The 18,617-nt window shown below is 43.2% G+C and overlaps 1 pseudogene; it reads right to left on the reverse strand.

Annotated features, from left to right (window-relative positions):
* Positions 1 to 18,617, reverse strand: part of LOC116858201 — a 55,419-nt pseudogene that overhangs the window by 5,289 nt on the left and 31,513 nt on the right.

Genomic DNA, 18,617 nt, shown 5'->3' on the forward strand with positions numbered 1-18,617 from the left:
AGGAAAAAAAATGGTCTGCTTTGGTTATCTCAAGTCTGTTAACTCTGTTAGGTTTCTGGAGAGCCGAAAACCTGTCTGTAGTTTACAGGTCTTCAGATCAAAAAGAATAGTACTCAACAGGCTGTTCAGGAAGAATCATGCCTAATCTGTACCTGGACCTGATTTATAAGATAAGATCCATTATGAGCCAGTGATGTTTTGGGATGAGACGTTAAGGGTCCTTGGGAGGACCCTTATATATTTTTCATGTGGAAAGAATGTAAATAATTTGTGTCCAGAAGGTGGACAATGGTAGATTAAAGATGGTGGTAAATTCTTTGCTCCTCCTTTGAGACGTGGCAACTACTTACCTTCCTTTCGGATTTGGGTTGAACTTCCTGACTTATTTGGCCAAAAGGATATAGCAGAAGTGATCATAAGAAGCTTTATAGTTTTCACCCAGCGGTCTTGAAATGCTCAGGCAGTAGAAGCTGCTCCTCAGGAAGCAGTCTCAATGCTTTGCGAAACCCAAACCATTACAGGTGTTCTTACCAACAGCCCCACCTGGTCCCCCAGCAGGCAGTCAACATTACTTGCCAACCATGTAACTGTACCATTTGGGAGGTCCAGCCATGTTAAACTTCAAATGACTGTAGACCCAACGAAAAGCTGACTGTCATCATACAAGAGACTCCAAGTGCGACTTACTCATTTGAGCCCAGCCAACCTACAGGACCAAGAGAGCCTAATAAATTCTTATTTTAAGCTGCTATGTTTTGGGCTGCTTTGTTACACAGTGATAGAGAACCAAACTAGGGCCTATAGAAAATGAAGAGGAAGGGAAGAGTTATATAAAAGACCTTTGGTAGAACAGGTTTGGGTTGGGGGAGACAGACCTCAGAGTTTTTCGTTAAGGGAATGACATGATGACAGCTATTTTAAGAGTGTTCCACTAAACTGGTGTCCTGCTGGCAGCAAGAGAGGAGGAAGCCCAAGCTGGGACTGCACGTGAGGCGGCGTGGACAGGGAATGTCAGGGATTGTGACTTACTGATTTGTGCAGAAAACTCACTTGAGGAAGTTTGTCACATCAGTGGGACATGGATGGGAACTGGTACTATTTGATTGAGCTTGCAAGGTCAGAGAAAGAGAAGATTGGAGCCTGGAAGGTTCAAAGGGGGTTAAAGTGAGGTTAGGAGTGAGGAGTTCAGTTCCGGAAATACTGACTCAGAGGACCTCTCTGGAACATGTAAGTGGAGATGTGGTTGAGCCTGAGGCAGACAGGGGACAGTTAGCAATCTGGGTCCCTCAATGTAGCCTGGGCTGACAAATAGAGATTGGAGAGTGGTGATGGGTAGAATAAGATAGCCCATAAAAGAAGTCCAGGAGTGTTTTATTCTTTCAATAAATTATTTACTGAGAATCTCTCATGTGTTAAGCATTGTTCCATGCTAAGAACATGAGAAAAGTAAAGCTTCTCAAGATCCTTACTACTTTGTGTAGTAAACGACACATAAGTAAATACCCCCCCACACACAAAATTTCATTTAAATTTCCATCAAAGGGGAACTGGTTAAATAAGCCACAATACATCTAGTCAATGGAATACTATGCAACTATAAAAAAGAATGAGATAATTCTTTATATATTGATATGGAAATATATCTAAGATATTATTAGGTGACAAAGCAAGATATAGAATTGCATATATCATATGTTTCTTTTCTGGAGGGGGTAAGAATGAAGGTAGAAAAAGAAGATACTTCAGCAAATAAAAAATGTGGTTAACTGGTGTATCAATTAAGATTTAATCAGAGCAATTAAAATAAAAAATTAGTCAACACATGCCTGTCCCTGGGTGGTCTCTGGTCCTCTTTGCCTGGAATGGCCCTACTACCATGGTCTTCAAGGCCCTACATCATTTGATTTTTGTCTATTTTTCATGGATTTATTCATGCAACAAGCCTAGGTTTGAGTACTTACTGTGTGGCAGGCACTGATCTGAGCCGTGGAGAGAGAGCAGTGCACAAATTAGACAAAACCCCTGCCCTCGTGGAACTTAGGTTCTAGGGGCAGCCCCAGAAAATAAATATAAATAAGTAAAATATATCATGTATTATTAGATGGTGTAAGTGTGATGGAGAAAAACAAAACAGAGAAGCAGGGAGGCAAAGGACTCTGCTCCAGCTAGTCTTCCTTTCTCCCTGATTGGTCAGCCTACTCCTGCCACACTGGCCTTCTTACTTCTCAAATACATCAGACTTGTTCCACCATTGTCCTTCTTAGTTCTTCTGTCTCGACCGTTCCCCCTCTCCCCCATTCTGAAGATCTTGATACAGCTGTGTCCTTCCTGCCATCTCAGTCTCAACTCAGGCCCTCCTGGATCACCCTGTCTAATGTTATTTCCCAGTTATTCTTTGTCCTCCAACCTTGTGACATTGTAACATTTCCTCCATATCTTCTCTAGATGCAAGAGGAGGAGTGGGAGCTGTCTTCCAGCAACAGCTGTTTGCTATGGAAGTGAGAGAAAAAACAGCTTTCTGCACCTGCTACAAATACAGCATGACAAATACTACATAAAGGAAACAAAGGAGGGACACCTGGGCCGCTCAGTGGGTTAAGCCTCTGCCTTCGGCTCAGGTCATGATCTCAGGGTCCTGTGATCGAGCTCTGCATTGGGCTCCCTGCTCTGCTTCCCCCTCTCTCTCTGCTTGCTGCTCTGCCTACTTGTGATCTCTCTCACTCTGTCAAATAAATAAAATTAAAAAAAAAAAAAAAAAGGAAACAAAGGAGTGAGGGTGGCCACGGAGAGCCACCTGATGTAGCCTGGGAGACAGAGTGGTCATGGAGGGCTTCCCAGAGGAGGCAGTGCGGAGGTGACTCATGAAGGGTAAGAAAGAATCCGCTGGGCAAAGGTGGAAGGTGGTTACTGCCAGCAGAGGGACGGCTATGTGCAAAGGTTTGGAGAAAAGAGAGAGCATGCCGTAACTCATTCCAGAAACTGCTGACTGTTCAGTGTTCCTAGAGAACAGAGTTAGAGGGAAGGAAGCAGGAGCAGGAAGGAAACCAAAGAAGAAAGAGCAGGTCATGATAGGTTGTGAATGCCTTTGATCTAGATGTTGAGGGGGACTTTTCCTGTTTTCCTGGTGTTGACGATCAAGATACAAGATTGAGGACAGAGTTGAGGATCTCACATTTCAGGATGATTAAGGATGTCTGCTAAGACTGGGGCAAGAACAGGCACTGCCCCAGGAGTGTATGGAGAAGTGGCAGGACTGGCCTGACCGCAGTCACTCACCCTCCTCTACACACAATGAGCAAAAGTGTGGGAAGAGCTGAGACAAGGAATCCTTGTAGGCCCAGGGTCCACTGGGGAGTATTAGGGTTTTCCCCTCCCCCACAACTGCCGCGGTGAGGGGGTTCTATGAGACTTACTCTTCAAGCTGGGGTGGGGGGCTACAAGCAAGACTGATGAGCATCTCATTTCCCAGCGGAACCCCTCATTAGGTGGCAGATGTACTGATCCTCCCCTCTGTGTCCCTGGACAGGGATAGGAGAGGGACATAAGGACAAGAGCCTCATAGAATGAGTTGGGAAGTATTCCTGTACTTTCTTGTTGAAAACTGGACATTTTAAATAATTGAATGTGCAACTCTAGATATCAGATTTTCCCCCTGCTCAAGGTCTTTTGTCATTACTGCTTCTTCTGGTAGTTGTCTGCTAAGTGACTATCCTGAACTATAATTTCTGTATTCTGTGTCTTATTAGGCCACCGACATCTATTCAGTTAGCTTACTGATCAGCTAATGATTGGACAAAAATTTCTATAAATGCGTGGAATCAACAAATCTCCCAGTTGGCCAGGGGGCTCTGACTCTGAGTGTGTATCAGGATACACTTTCCACGTGCAGGCAAGCAGTTACTGCTCCACTTAGCATCCCTTGTGCACTGCTTCAAGGGCAACCAAAAGGTGAGAGCTCAGGGTTTTTTGTTTTGTTTTGCTTTTGTTGTTTTGTTTTTTGTTTTGTTTCGTTTTTATTCTTTCCTGAGCACATGCATCCCTGGGCACACGCACCTATGCGTGTGCATGAACTTTTAGATTTCCTAGAATATGTCGAAGATTTCAAAGCCCCTATGGACATCTATTTCCTAACTCTTCCTTTTTCAGCCTCTTTTTTTTCATCTATTGTGTGACCCAAACCTTATCTATTGTCTCTACCAGTCACAAAGTTAAAACACTTGCCTGTACATTTTTTTTTTAACATCCCCTAGGGGCACCTGGGTAGCTCAGTTGGTTCAGCGTCCCACGCTTGATTTTGGCTTAGGTCATGGTCTCAAGGTCATGATCTCAGGGTCATGAGATGGAGCCATGTGTGTGGGGTAGGGGGGTAAAGGGGGGTCTAAGCTCAGTGGCGAGTATGCCTGAGATTCTCTCTCTCCCTCTCCCCCTTGCTCTCTCTCTCTAAAACAAATAAATTTTTAAAATAAATAAATAAATAAATAAATATATAGAATCCCCTAAAGAGGAAAAGTTTCCACAGTGGGTGAGCTCCAAGTGAAGCCAAATACAGTCTTTCCACTTAAGTCTTTTAGGGAACCACAGACAAGTCAGATAATGAAAATCATTTGGAAATACATCTTTTTTTTTTAAAAGATTTTATTTATTTATTTGACAGAGAGAGAGATCACAAGTAGGCAGAGAGGCAGGCAGAGAGAGAGAGAGAAGGAAGCAGGCTCCCCAATGAGCAGAAAGCCCGATGTGGGACCTGATCCCAGGACCCTGAGATCATGACCCGAGCCGAAGGCAGAGGCTTAACCCACTGAGCCACCCAGGTGCCCCGATTGTTATTTTTTTTTAAAGATTAATTTATTGATTTCTGAGAGAGAGAGAGAGTACAGTGGGGAAGAGCAGAAGGAGAGGGATACAGGATCTCAAGCAGACTCCGTGCTGAATGCACAGACTAACGCAGGGCTTGATCCGACAACCCTGAGATGACAACCTGAACCAAAATCGAGAGTTGGACACTCAACAGACTGAACCACCCAGGCACCCTACAGGTTGTTATTTTTGAAGGCTCTTGACCTGGAGAATAAGAGATGGGTCTAGGGCAAGTTTAAATGTCATAAAACTCATTGTTCTTACTGACACTCACCATTATTCTTGAATAAATGTTCTTCAGCTTGTTCCAAGCCTTTGGCTAGTCTCTGCACTCCTCAAAAAGGGGATTCTGATCATTTTTGCCAGTTTTTCTGGTTGATTTTATGGAGGAGACAATTTTTTGACTCCTTACATTGCCATTTTCACTGACCTCACTCACACGTACTTATTTTTTAAACTTGAAAAACCCTGAACTTTTTCAAATAAGACTGATTATTCTAAAGTATGATGTTCTCATGACTGAATTGCATTCTACTCCATGAATAAATGATTGTTTCTTTAAGAACCACCTCCCAACTGTCGGACATGGGAGGTGGAAATCTCCAGGGATATGCTGGAACCAGCGTGAACTGACCCTCAAGACCCACTTGCATACATCTCTTCCCAATTCTCTGTTAAGTGTTCATTGGTAGCTTGAAACCAGCCATGGTGGAAATGCTTACACCACAGAAATTGGCAAAAGTTTCTCTCCAACCGAACTGACAGGTGGCTGTTAGACATTCAATTGCACATCACTGGGGGCTGATACCATAACAGAAAGCCATACAAGGACCACGTTTTATTCATTTATGTATCCTTAAGACTCAGCAGAGGACTAAGCAACACCCTGAGTGATAATGATTTTTTGTTCTTTTTGTGTACATGCTTCTTAACAGAGTTAGATTTCCAATTTGAGTACTATTTTATAATCTTTCGTGATTCAGCAAAACTTCAACGCTTATTACACATTGAAACATAATTGTCCTTATTTTATTTTTTTTATTTTTATTTTTTAAAAGATTTTATTTATTTATTTGACAGATGGAGATCACAGAGAAGCAGGCAGAGAGAGAGGAGGAAGCAGGCTCCCTGCTGAGCAGAGAGCCCAATGAGGGGCTTGATCCCAGGACCCAGGGATCATGACCTGAGCTGAAGGGCAGAGGCTTTAACCCACTGAGCCACTCAGGCGCCCCTGTCCTTATTTTAATGGTTGCAATTTTCCTTTGAATGAATGAATCATGATTTCTTCAAGTCCTCCCATGTTGATTTATTATTAGGTTATTTCTGATGTTTCACAGTGATGGACATCTTTGTGTAATGACCATTTTATATCTTGTTACAACTCCTTTAAATCTGGGAACAGGTTATCTTATTAAAAAAAACAAACAACAACACCTGAAGGGTGCCTAGGTGGCTCAGTTGACTAAGTGTCCAACTCTTGATTTTGTCTCAGGTCCTGATCTCAGGGTCATGTTTTTGAGCCCATGTCAGGCTCCACACTTAGCATGGAGTCTGCTTGTCTTTCTCCCTCTGCTTCTCCCACCACTCATGCTGTCTCTTAAATAAATAAGTAAGATCTTTAAAATAAAAACTAAGATAGAGTAAAAAAAATAAATGACCTCCTAGATCATTAATTCTTTTATATACTGAGTGTCTTTTCTAGGCCAAAGTCTAGCACCTGTTACAGGGACTCAGGAATAACACTGGCCTGAGTCTCACATTTACAAACAGGTCCTACATTTAGAATTTTACTGATGTCTCCAAAGGAAATTACACCTGCAAAACAGTGGTACTCATGATATAATTCTATTCCGAACCAGACTCTGATTCTGAACCAGGAATAATCAGGGTATACTTTCAAGTTGTTCTAATAGAGGACCTAAATACTTGCACATTAGAAAGACAGAAGTTTCTTCTTCATCTATTAATAGTCCTGTTTTGCAGTATCAGGGAGCCAGCCTTCAAATATATCATTGGTCAACTATCCCTAGGCATGCCCCAGTCTGCTCAGTCCAATGTGGCTTACTGCCTATTGGAAGTAAGAAAATACCTTTTCTCTTTTTGGAGCCCCTGAAGTTGTGTATATCACATGCTCCCACATTCTGTAGACCAGGCTTCATTATATGGCCACAGACACGTAGCTGCAAGGGAGTCTGGGAAATGTTGTATTTGACCTGGTTGACCATAAATACAGCTAAAAAGGGTGCCTGGATAGCTCAGTGGGTTAAAGCCTCTGCCTTCGGCTCGGGTCATGATCCCAGGGTCCTGGGATTAAGCCCCACATCAGGCTCTCTGCTTGGCGGAGAGCCTGCTTCCCCCCACTGCCTCTCTCCGCCTATCTGCCTACTTGTGATCTCTGTCTGTCAAATAAATAAATTAAATCTTTTAAAAAATACAGGTAAAAATCGAGTATCATGATAACATAAAAAGTAGAGAACTGATTTGGAATAAAATTAACACTTTCTCCTATAATTTCTAATACCTTTCTAAATGAATTAATACTTTTTATGTTCTACAAATTTATAAATTAAATCTTTCATATATTCATTTTGAAAATATTCCAGTTACACTGCATCATCATTTTTATGTTAAAAGCATTAAGTTGGTAAACTTAAACCTTTAAATTGTACCAGCAATTTTGCTACCCTGTTTCAGTCTTCTTCTACTTTCTTATATGCCAGAAGACAAAAAGAACTGGACCCAACCTTGCTCAGCTGTGTAAACAGACAGGGGAGACCAAATCTCTGCCCTCTTGGTCTAGAATGGTAGACAAATATGGAAATAAATAATTAGAGAAGGTATACATGTAGAAGCCTAGAACAAGACTTTTCCTGAGGAGGTAAGAGAAAGCTTCTAAGAAGAGGCAATCCGGCTGGCTCAGTCATTAGAGCATGTGACTCTTGATCTCAAAGTTGTGAGTTCAAGCCCCACATTGGGCATAGAGCCTACCTTTTTTTTTTTTTTTTTTTTTTGACAGACAGAGATCATAAGTAGGCAGAGAGGCAGGCAGAGAGGGGAGGAAGCTCTCTGCTTAGCAGAGAGCCTGCTCTCTGCTGATGTGGGGCTCGATCCCAGGACCCTGACATCATGACCTGAGCTGAAGGCAGAGGCTTTAACCCACTGAGCCACACACACGCCCCAGAACCTACTTAAAAAAAAAAAAAAAAAGAAGAGGCAATTTAAATTCATCTGGTAGGAAAAGTAAGAATGTTACAGACAAAGGGCTCATCTTGAGCAAAGACATTGAGTGTTGGAAGTATCCCAGTGATTCAGTTGAACACAGGATTGGTGGGTTGGATAGGGGCTGGAGATGAGGCTGGGAAGATCTGCTGGGCCCAGGTATTGGAGAGGCTTCGTTTGGCTGACTGTGGTATATATGATAAACTGACTTCCATTATCCATTCCAATCTCCTAATGTGCCTTCATACACTCCATAGGCTAGAAAACCAAAAGTTTCGCTGCCTTCCTTGCAGGCAGAATTCTGGGTAAGATTGGCTCCACCAGTTAAACACACGGATACAGCTAGGAGTGAGGTGGAGGCCATCATTTTGCTTCTCTGGTTGTACTTGCTGGCTGGCATGGCCTGGGAGATACCGGATTTCAGCAGCGTTCAGCTTTGTGGGAGCTAAGAGATTGAAAGTTGCAGCAGTGGCAAAGGCTTCCTTATATCCGGTGGATCACAGTCCAGGTAACAGTCTCCTGACTTCTCTGCTTCCTGTGGGAGAGATTGCCTCTCCAGTGGTTGGCCAGTTCTTCTGTGTCATTCTGGGAGCTGGCTTAGAGGCCCAGCAAAGCCATTCCTCTAGGCTCATCAATGCTTTTTTAAGTGTCTAATACTTTGCACGAAATCCCCTTCTGATAAAAATTGCTAGAATGGGTTCTGCTTCTCGTAACTGAACTGTGATTAAGGCAGAAGATATGCAACTGGAACTGACTATCCAGCTGCATTCCACCTAAAACATGGCCCCAGCTCAGCCTCTGGCTTATGTTCTGGAGAGCCTGTTGCTGTTATACCCAGGAGGCAATGTAATCACCCCCCTAGCAGAAAGCCCCCACGGCCTGGCCTGCTGTTAAGTGGAGAATAGGTCACTTCTGAGGGTGAGTTAGGGTAAGCATAAACAGAGCCTTCTTGGCAGAGACCCTCCTTCTGACAATGTCAATTGTAGGGGTGGGAAAATTTTCCCTTCTTCCCTTCTACGTTCTTTGATCTAATAATCAAACTGACATAAGACAGATTAACAGGCAGAAAAACAAATCTACTTTTATACATACATAAGGGAGCCCGAAAGATAGGATACTCCAAGGTAAGTCAGACAGTTGAGGCTCATGTGTCATCCTGAGCTAAGGAATGGGATGGGGGTCTGGGGCTTCAAAGGGGAGGAGGGTAATGCAAAGGACAATAAGAAGAGCAGATGTTTGGTAATTAGGTGTTTGCCCTGCTATACAGATAGGCCTTTCAGCTAAAAAGTTATCTCTGGTAAGACCTGTCTTTCTTAGACAGGCTCCCCCCCCCCATTATTTTAGGTGATTAAGGGAGAGGTAAAAGTTTTTTTGAGTCTGCTGGGTCTTGATTGCCTTCAGCTCGAAATAATCCATATGCCAAAGAGAGCATGTTCTCATGTTCCTCCCTTCCACACCAAAAGTAGGGGTTGCACAATCCTGGTCATGACTCAGGCCACTTGAGTCTCTGCAAAATCATACTGAATGGGTTAAAACACCTATTATTACAGAGATTTGGGGCCTCTTTCATTCCATACAAACAAAGCCATGGACATTATATCAGAGACTGTCGGGGGAGGGGAGGGGAGAGGTCTTGGTGGTAGTGGATACGCAGAGAGGAGGGAGGGATCGCTCTACATCCACCACCCCACTGTGGTACACACAATAACACTTGATTTTGTAATTTTGATTTTTCTGTCTATTTCAAGTTTTTATTTTAATTCTCATATGAATACTTTTAAGTTTAATCATTGTTCATTTCTTTTAAGGTAGAGTAGAAAAATTTAATATGTGAAATAAAGCCAATTTCATGAGTAGTATTTCTTCAGGACATGTTTATTTATTTTATTTTTGTTTTAAAGATTTTATTTATTTATTTATCAGAGAGAGAGCAAGCATGCACACAAGCAGGCAGAGTGGCAGGCAGGAGCAGTGAGAGAAGCAGGCTTCCTGCCAAGTAAGGAGCCCGATGCAGGACTTGATCCCAGGACCCTGGGATCACGACCTGAGCCGAAGGCAGTGGCTTAACTGACTGAGCCACCCAGGCATCCTCTTCAGGACATGTTTAAAAGGCAAACCAATTAGGGGGAATTATTAGGTGAGTAATAGTAGAGCTGGCATGAAGACATGGTCCAGACCATGCAAGTGGCATGGCATTTCCTACGATTCGGAAAGCCCAATGCAGGATCACAGTGAGTCCTCCTGACAACTGTAGGAGTTGCTTATTTTGTGGCCCCACTTTAGAATGGGGAGTGAGGGTCGGGAAATAGAAGTGACCTGTCAGGGTCACACAGCGGCAGTGGTCAGTCACAACGTTGAGATTCATTCCTGGCTGATGATCTCTTCATCCTTCTCCCACCCCCGCTTTATTTGTCATATACAGACTCTGAAAGCCACCAGTAATAACTAGATAACTTTGGAGAAGTGAGAATTCTCCCAGCCCACTTCCTCTTGGTAGCTGTGCTCATCCACCAGATCCCAGTTCCCCTCTGATGGGGGTGGTCTGTTGCAGAGAATGTTCAGGAGATCTGCCAGGTTTGGGCCCTGGACATCTAACTTGGCTGCCTCCTCCAACATGCCAGGCTGGAAGGTTCAAGGCCAGGAAGGTGGGAGGGGCCTGTCTGGGCCTCTGCTCCTTCTCCTTGCCCTTGTCTCTGGACTACAGTCTATATTTTAGGAAAATAAAAGAGAAAGGACAGTGGGGATGGCATAGGGGGTTGGGATGCTGTCTGAGCACAGGCTGAGAGTTCCTTCTCCAAAGTCAGTGACTCATGTGGCCCCAGGACTCAAGTTCAGAGCTGTTTGAGACAGCAAACGGAAGAGGGGTAAGATTCAAACCAGCCTTCCCAAGCATCCAGTGGCCATCAGTGTACCTCCTGGGATAGAAGTTTTGACGCTGTCCTAGGTTGCAGGCTGCGGGGCCCTCAGACCCAACCAGCAGGGAAGGAGAAGGTCTTTTTGGGCATGACTGGAGCCCACTGCTCTTGCTCCAACCCAAACAACTTCTGTTTTACGTCTTAGATTCTAAAAGCAGTTTGAGAACCATTGCCCTAGCATCTTCTAGGCCTCAGGTTTAAAGAAATGCTTGCAGGGCCTCATTCAGCCACTGGTTCCCAAGCCATCGAAGGCAGAAATCGATGAGTTAGAGGAAGGGAGCAATGGCAGGTGGGGACAGAGGAGCCTGGAGAACCAGGTGGGCATAAAGGATACTGGGTCTCAGAAGCCAGCTTTTACCAAACCCTCTTCTTCTTCTTTTTAAGATTTTATTTTTTGAGAGAGAGAGCATGAGCAGGGGGAAGGGCAGAGAGAGAGAGAGAGGGAGAAGAAGACTCCCAGCCAAGCAGGGAGCCTGACACAGGGCTCAGTCCAAGGACCACGTGATCAAGACTGAGCCGAAGGCAGAAACCCAACTGACTGAGCCACCCAGGTGCCCCACAGCAAACCTTCTTAAGTGCCTCCTGTCATTCCCCTAACTAGCTTAGGAAAAAAAAAAAACACATTCATCTTAAAGTATATCCCCATGATAACTTCATATATATATATATTTTTTTTTAAGATTTTATTTATTTATTAGAGAGAGAGAGTGTGTGTGCGAGCGAGAACATGAGCAGGGGGAGTGGCAGGCTGAGGGAGAGGGAGAAGCAGGCTCCCCACAGAGCAAGAGAAGTCTGATATGGGGCTCAATCCCAGGATTCTGGGATCACGACCTGAGCTGAAGGCAGTCACCTAACCAACTGAGCCACCCAGGCGCCCCTCCCCATGATAATTTACCAATTACAAACACTGAATTTCCAGTGGGAAAACCTAGTGGACATCTACCTTAACCAAATGATCACACTTAATATCAGCAATATTGAGATAAAGTAGCATTAGGGACCACCTGACAAGATAAATTGAGACAGTTCACATACAGCATTTCTGCCAAAAATGTAAAGCCTAGATCTATCTAACAAGAAGGAAGCATCAGGCAGGTCCCAACTAAGAGACAGTCTACAGACTAACTGGCCTACGCTCTTAAAGAAGGTCAGAAAAGACAAAGAAGGGCTAAGAAATTGTTCCAGGTTAAAAGAAACTAAAGGGACATGAAAACAAAATGCAATGCCTGGTTCTGAACTGGATCTTGGGCTGGGGGGAAAAAAAGAGCCATAAAGGACATAAATAAGACAATGGAAGAACATGAATATGGGCTGTGAAGTAGATTACAGTATTGCATCAATGTGAAATTTCTGATTTTTGGTACTGTACTCTGGTTTTGTAAAAGAATGCTTTTGTTCTTAGGAAATAAACCCTGAAGGTAGGGGTAAGTATAAAGCTGTTTTCAGTGTACTCTTAAGCTGAGAGAGAGGGAATGATAAGGGAAAAAAAACTTACAGAATAATAGATACTTGGGGTGCCTAGCTGGCCTAGTCAGAAGAGCATGCAACTCTTGATCTCAAGGTCGTGAGTTCATGCCCCACATGGGGTGTAGACATTACTTAAATAAATAAAGCTTTATTTATTTATTTTATAAGTAAAACTAAAAAAAAATACGTACTCAAGTCAAACAACAGAGAGTAAAGGAAAGGTAAGAATTTCCTCCAGTCTTATGGCTTCCCAGACATAAGCACTGTCTTTGATCTTTAAAGTAGTTTTAAATATTATTTATTATTATTAAAGCAATACAAATATGTGGTTAAGAAATTGTAGTACTCAAAGGGCTTTAATAAAATCCAATGTCCCACCACTTCCTGATCTCGATTATGCTCCACAGAGCAATCACTTTTGACTATCTGCTTTTCTGGCAGTTACCTCTATAGTTCTAAGTAATCTGTTCATGGACATAGGAATGATGTTATCAACATCCGGCTATCTGTGAGGACTTAAATCACCTGTACCCTACCATTCCCCACTCTTTCCAATAGAGTTTTTATCAGTATTTTCCGTCCTTGTAACTTTAGGTTTCATGTTTTGTTCTGTCAAATCTAGACTGTATCTAAGTTCCAGGTTTGTCAGATATGGCTATTCTGGCACTACTCTTCCCTTTGCCTCATTCTCCTCCCTTCCTACTTCTGTGATCTGTGATTTTAGTTACACAATGTTAAACTGGATGGTATTATGTTTTGTTCTGTAACCACAATGGTTTTCCTTGCTGATTCTGTAGGTTGGCTTTCAAAGTTGAAAAGTCCATAAATAATGCTATGATTAGGACTATATAAGCACTTTTACCTGCACAACCATGTGGTATACTATGGTTACATTTCTTTTCTTGGGCGGCCTTTGACTTTGCTTGTATTCAACTACTTTAAGGGGTGCCTGGCTGGCTCAGTCAGTGGAGCGTGCAACTCTTGATCTCAAGGTCATGAGTTCAAGCCCCTCATGTATAGAGTTGTGTATAGAGTTTACTTAAAAAATAAAATAAAGGGGGGCTCCTGCATGGCTTAGTTGATTAAGCATCCAACTTGATTTCAGCTCAGGTCATGATCTTAAGGTCATGGGATTGAGTCCCTACACTGGGCTCTGCACTCAGTGTGGAGTCTACTTGAGATTCTCTCTCTCCCTCCACCCCTACCCTGGCTTGCACTCTCTGTCTCAAATAAGTAAATAAATAAAATCTTAGTAAAAATAAAGGTAAAAGGAAATAAAAATCAACTATTTCTACTTAACAGTGTCTGAAAGGTCTTCCATTTTTTTCAATGACCATATGGTAATTTGAGTCTGTGGATTTGAATTTTTTAAATTAAATTAAAATTTTTATTGAGGCAAAGTACATGTAACATAACATTTGCCATCTTGACCATGTCTAAGTGTTTAATTCAGTGGCATTAAGTACATTCATACCGTTCTGCAACCATCACCATCCTCCCACAGAACTTTTCCATCATTCTGTGCTAAAACTCTTTACCTATTAACAAATAACTTCCCATTTGCCCCTCCCCAGAGCTTGCTAACTACTGTTCCACGCACTCTATGAATTTGACTATTTTAGGAACCTCACATAAATGGAATCATAGGAGAGGGAGCAAAATACATGCTCGCAAAATATGTCACTTTGGCATGTGGATTATTTTGAGCTGAAGGCAATGGAGACCCAGCAGACTCAAGAAAAACTTCTATCTCTCCCTTAACTATTTAAAGGAATTTAGATAGTGGTCCTGGCCTAGAAAGAGAGCAATTACCAAAGGTAACCTTTACTGAAATATTTACCTGTATAGCAGGGCAAACACTTAATTACCTAACATACGCTCTTCTCATTGTCCTGTGAATCACCCTCCTCCCCTTTGAAGCCCCAGGTTCCCCCTGCCCCCACCCCATTCCTTAGCTTAAGAAGGCACATAAGCCTCAACTGACTGATTTGTCTTTGGAATCTAATGGTCTTTGTGGGGCCCCCATATGTATGTCATTAAATATTTATCTCTTGTTAGTCTGTCTTACATTAATTCACCAGCAAAGGGTAGAGGAAAGATTTTTCCTCCCCAACAGTTGGCACAGTTGGCAGGATGAACCACTAGCTGGACTCTGCTTGCTTGGAGGCTGGTGCAGCAGAGAGAGCCTGGGATCTCTGATAAGCATCAGCAGAAGGTAAGAATTCTTACCACTTCAGTCTCCCAGATCTCTGCCTGAAGGGACTGGTGGACGTGAGAGTGGTGACTCTTTTCCCCTCTTTTTTCCTTTTTTAAATTTAGGTAAGTGGAATAAAAAATTTGTGCAACTGGTTCCTTGGCTTTATTGACTCTGCTAAAGAATTGTTAGGAATACTCTTGATTTTTGTTGATCCTTTTTCTCCCAGAGATGGTCACTGATTTCCTCTGTCTCGGTTGTGTCATTTGTCACGAGGAAGAAAGCTATAGGGAAGAAAGCAGGCGTAGGTTTGTAAGCCTGCTGTTTGACCTGGCCTCACAGCACAGTGAGTCTATGGTCACCAGACCAGCGTTCACTTAGACAAACATTGCCGTGGGTTAATGTGCACATGAGGTAAAGGAAGGGCTGTTGCTAAGGGACATCTTGGCAGCCAAAGCCACAAAATTGGGGCACATGGCTCTAGCACTTTAAAGCTATTAAGAGTGATTGCCACCTAACTCAGAGACTCCTGTGTTAGGATAAGTTGGTCACAGAACAGGTTAGACAGACCACAGGTTACCTGTCAAGCTCAAAAAAAAATTCCGCGTAATGAGGCAATCTGTAAACCACCACACAATCCCTAACCCTGGGGCACATCCCTCCTAGTCTGGCCCTGAGACCCAAGAATTAGTGAAAGCTGTTAATGTGCATTTAAGAAACACCAAATGAGGGGCGCCTGGGTGGCTCAGTGGGTTAAAGCCTCTGCCTTTGGCTCAGGTCATGATCCCAGGGTCCTGGGATCAAGCCCCGCATCGGGCTCTCTGCTCCGCGGAGGGCCTGTTTCCTCCTCTCTCTCTGCCTGCCTCCCTGCCTGATTGTGATATCTCTGTCAAATGAATAAATAAAATCTTTAAAAAAAATTTAATTAAAAAAATAAAAAATAAAAAAATAAAAAGAAACACCAAATGAGGTTTCCCTTTTGCCTTGTTCTGTGTCTTGAGGGCTTGGTTTTATGGAAAGTGAGGATATTCTCTTTGTGGTCTCTGCCAACTGGAGGGTGCCTACACTGGTGGAGAGCCATGCACTGTGGATCTGATAAGCAGAATTCTCTTTGTCCTGTGTACCAGATTTCAAGGGAATTTGTCATAAGGGGTCCTGGTCCATAAGGGGCCTTTGTTGTCTCAATGTCTGTCGTCACTAATTTGGTTGGACAGAAATGTGAGTGTACCCCATTCGCAGCTAGATATTTTTCAGGCTAATTTTGGGAGTGAACTTTTTGGATGTTGTTAGAGCAGCATTTTTTTGTACTCTCCTTTGGAAACACCTCCTGAGTTCATGGTTAGGTCATAAAAAGGCTTACTGAGGGGGGGGGGGGGCGCCTGGATGGCTCAGGTGGTTGAGAATGGGCGTTTAGCTTGGGTCATGATCCCAGGGTCCTGGGATGGAGCCCCATATAAGTTCCCTGTTCAGCTGGGAGCCTGCTTCTCCCTCTGCTCCTCGCCCCTGCTTGTGTGCACTGTCTCTCAAAAAGAAGGCACAAAAAATTATAATGGATAGCCTTAGGAATTCTCTTAAGATGAAAGAACACAAACTAGACTTAAAACAAAAATCAAACACAATGTGAATTTCTTTTCTTAAAATCTGGCCCTGGGGAGTCTAGGTGGCTCAGTGGGTTAAGCCTCTGCCTTCGGCTCGGGTCATGATCTCAGGGTCCTGGGATTGAGCCCTGCATCGGGCTCTCTGCTCAGGAGGGAGCCTGCTCCCCGCCCCCCCCCGCCCCCCGCCCCCCGCCTGCTTCTCCACCCACTTGTGATCGATCTGTCTGTCAAATAAGTAAATAACATCTTAAAAAAATATATCTGGCCCTGTCTATTTTAACTTTCTTTTTCCCACAAGATTTACAGAGACCACTCTGGCCTGATCTCCAGGCCCATGATATATTGGTTACTCATGTAACTGCTGAAAATCAAGAAGTGAATCTAGCAGAAGCATCTGGGACAGGGAATAGGGCTTGGTTTGGAGGGCTATACAGTCAGGCTCTGACATCATCAGACTTTCCTACCAATGTTCTTTGAAGGCATATTCTAGAATCGCATCCAAAGAATTCATGTTCTGAAGTTGGCAGAAAATAAAATTTCATGTTATCCCTTCCTTTGCAAATCCAGACCTGTTCATTTTTGATCCTTTCACCCCAGGGATAATTATAACCTTCTTGCTTGCCTAGTTTTGTGTCCTAAGAACTTGGTTTGGCTTTCTGCCTGCCTGGGTTGTCCTTCTTTTGGTTACCTGTGGGAGTGACTCTGGATCTTGGGAAGGGGATATCCTTTGCACCTTCTTCGGGGGCCCCTTTTACATCAAAGGAGGGAATTTAATACTGTCAGGAATATTTACTGTTTGTTCTGGCTGAAAACTGACACAATACAGGCATACCTTGGAGATACTGCAGGTTTGATTCCAGACCTCAACAATAAAATGAATATCACAATACAGTGAAATGATTTTTTTTCATTTCCCAGTGAATGTAAAAGTTACATTTGCACTATACTTCAGTCTATTAAATGTGCATTGTTAAAAAAAAACAATGTACATACCTAATTAAAAATATTTTATTGCTAAAAAATGTTAACCATCACCTAAGCTTTCGGGGAGTCATAATCTTATTGTTGGTGGATGGTCTTGACTTGATGTCGATGGCTGCTGACTGATCTGTGTGGTGGTTGTCCACGGCTGAGTTTGCTGTGGCAACTTCTTAAAATAAGACAACAATGCCACGTCGATTGACTTGCCCTTTCACAAACCATTTTTCTGTAGCACAAGATGCTGTTCGGCAACATTTTACCCAGAGTAGAAATTCTCTCAATACTGTAGTTAATCATCTCAAATCATGACACTGCCTTATCAACTAAGTTCATGTAATATTCTAACTCTTTTGTTGTTATTTTAACAATCTTCACAGCTTCTCCACCAGGAGTAGATTCCATCTCAGGAGACCACTTTCTTCGTCACCCATAAGGAGCAAATCCTCATCCCTTTAAGATGCTATTTCCACCCCACCCACACTTACTTCTTCCCCTGAAGTCTTGGTCCCTTAAGGTCATGAGGATTGCAGTCAACTTCTTCCAAACTCCAGTTCATATTGATTTTCTGACTGCTTCCCATGAATCACAAGTGTTCCATTTTTTAAAAAAGACTATTTATTTATTTGACAAAGAAAGAGCGTGAGCACACAACCAAGGGGAGAGGAGAAGGAGAAGCAGTGGGGAGCCTAATGTGGGGCAAATCCAAAGACCATGGGATCATGACCTGAGCCGAAGGTGGACGCTTAACCCACTGAGCTACCCAGGTGCCCCAAGAATCACAAACATTCTTAATGGCATCTAGAATGGTGAATCCTTTCCAGAAAGTTTTCAGTTGATTTTTGCCCAGCTCCACCAGATCCATTATCTATGGCAACTGTAGCTTTACACGGTGTACTTCTTAAATAACAGACTTGAAAGTTGAAATCACCCCCCCACCCCAGATCCTTGGGCTGCAGAACAGACATTGTGTTAGCAGGCATGAAAACAGCATCTCATCGTATCTCTCCATCGGAGCTCTTGGGTGACCAGGTGCATGGCAATGAGCAGTCGTATTTTGAAAGGAGTCTTCTTTTCCGAGCAGTAGGTCTCGATAGTGGGCTTAAAATATCCAGTAAACTTGGGGTGCCTGGGTGGCTCAGTGGTTAAAGCCTCTGCCTTCGGCTCAGGTCATGATCTCAGGGTCCTGGGATCGAGTCCCGCATCGGGCTCTCTGCTCAGCGGAGAGCCTGCCTCCTCCTCCTCTCTCTCTCTGCCTACTTGTGATCTGTCAAATAAATAAAAAAAAACTTAAAAAAAAAGGAAAATAAAATAAAATATCCAGTAAACTATGTTGTAAACAGAAGTGCTTTCATTTGGGCCTTTTGCTCCATTTATAAAGCACAGTCA

Source organism: Lontra canadensis, unplaced genomic scaffold, assembly GCF_010015895.1.
Source record: "Lontra canadensis isolate GAN:19392208 unplaced genomic scaffold, GSC_riverotter_1.0 scaffold133, whole genome shotgun sequence".
Lineage (NCBI taxonomy): Eukaryota > Metazoa > Chordata > Mammalia > Carnivora > Mustelidae > Lontra > Lontra canadensis.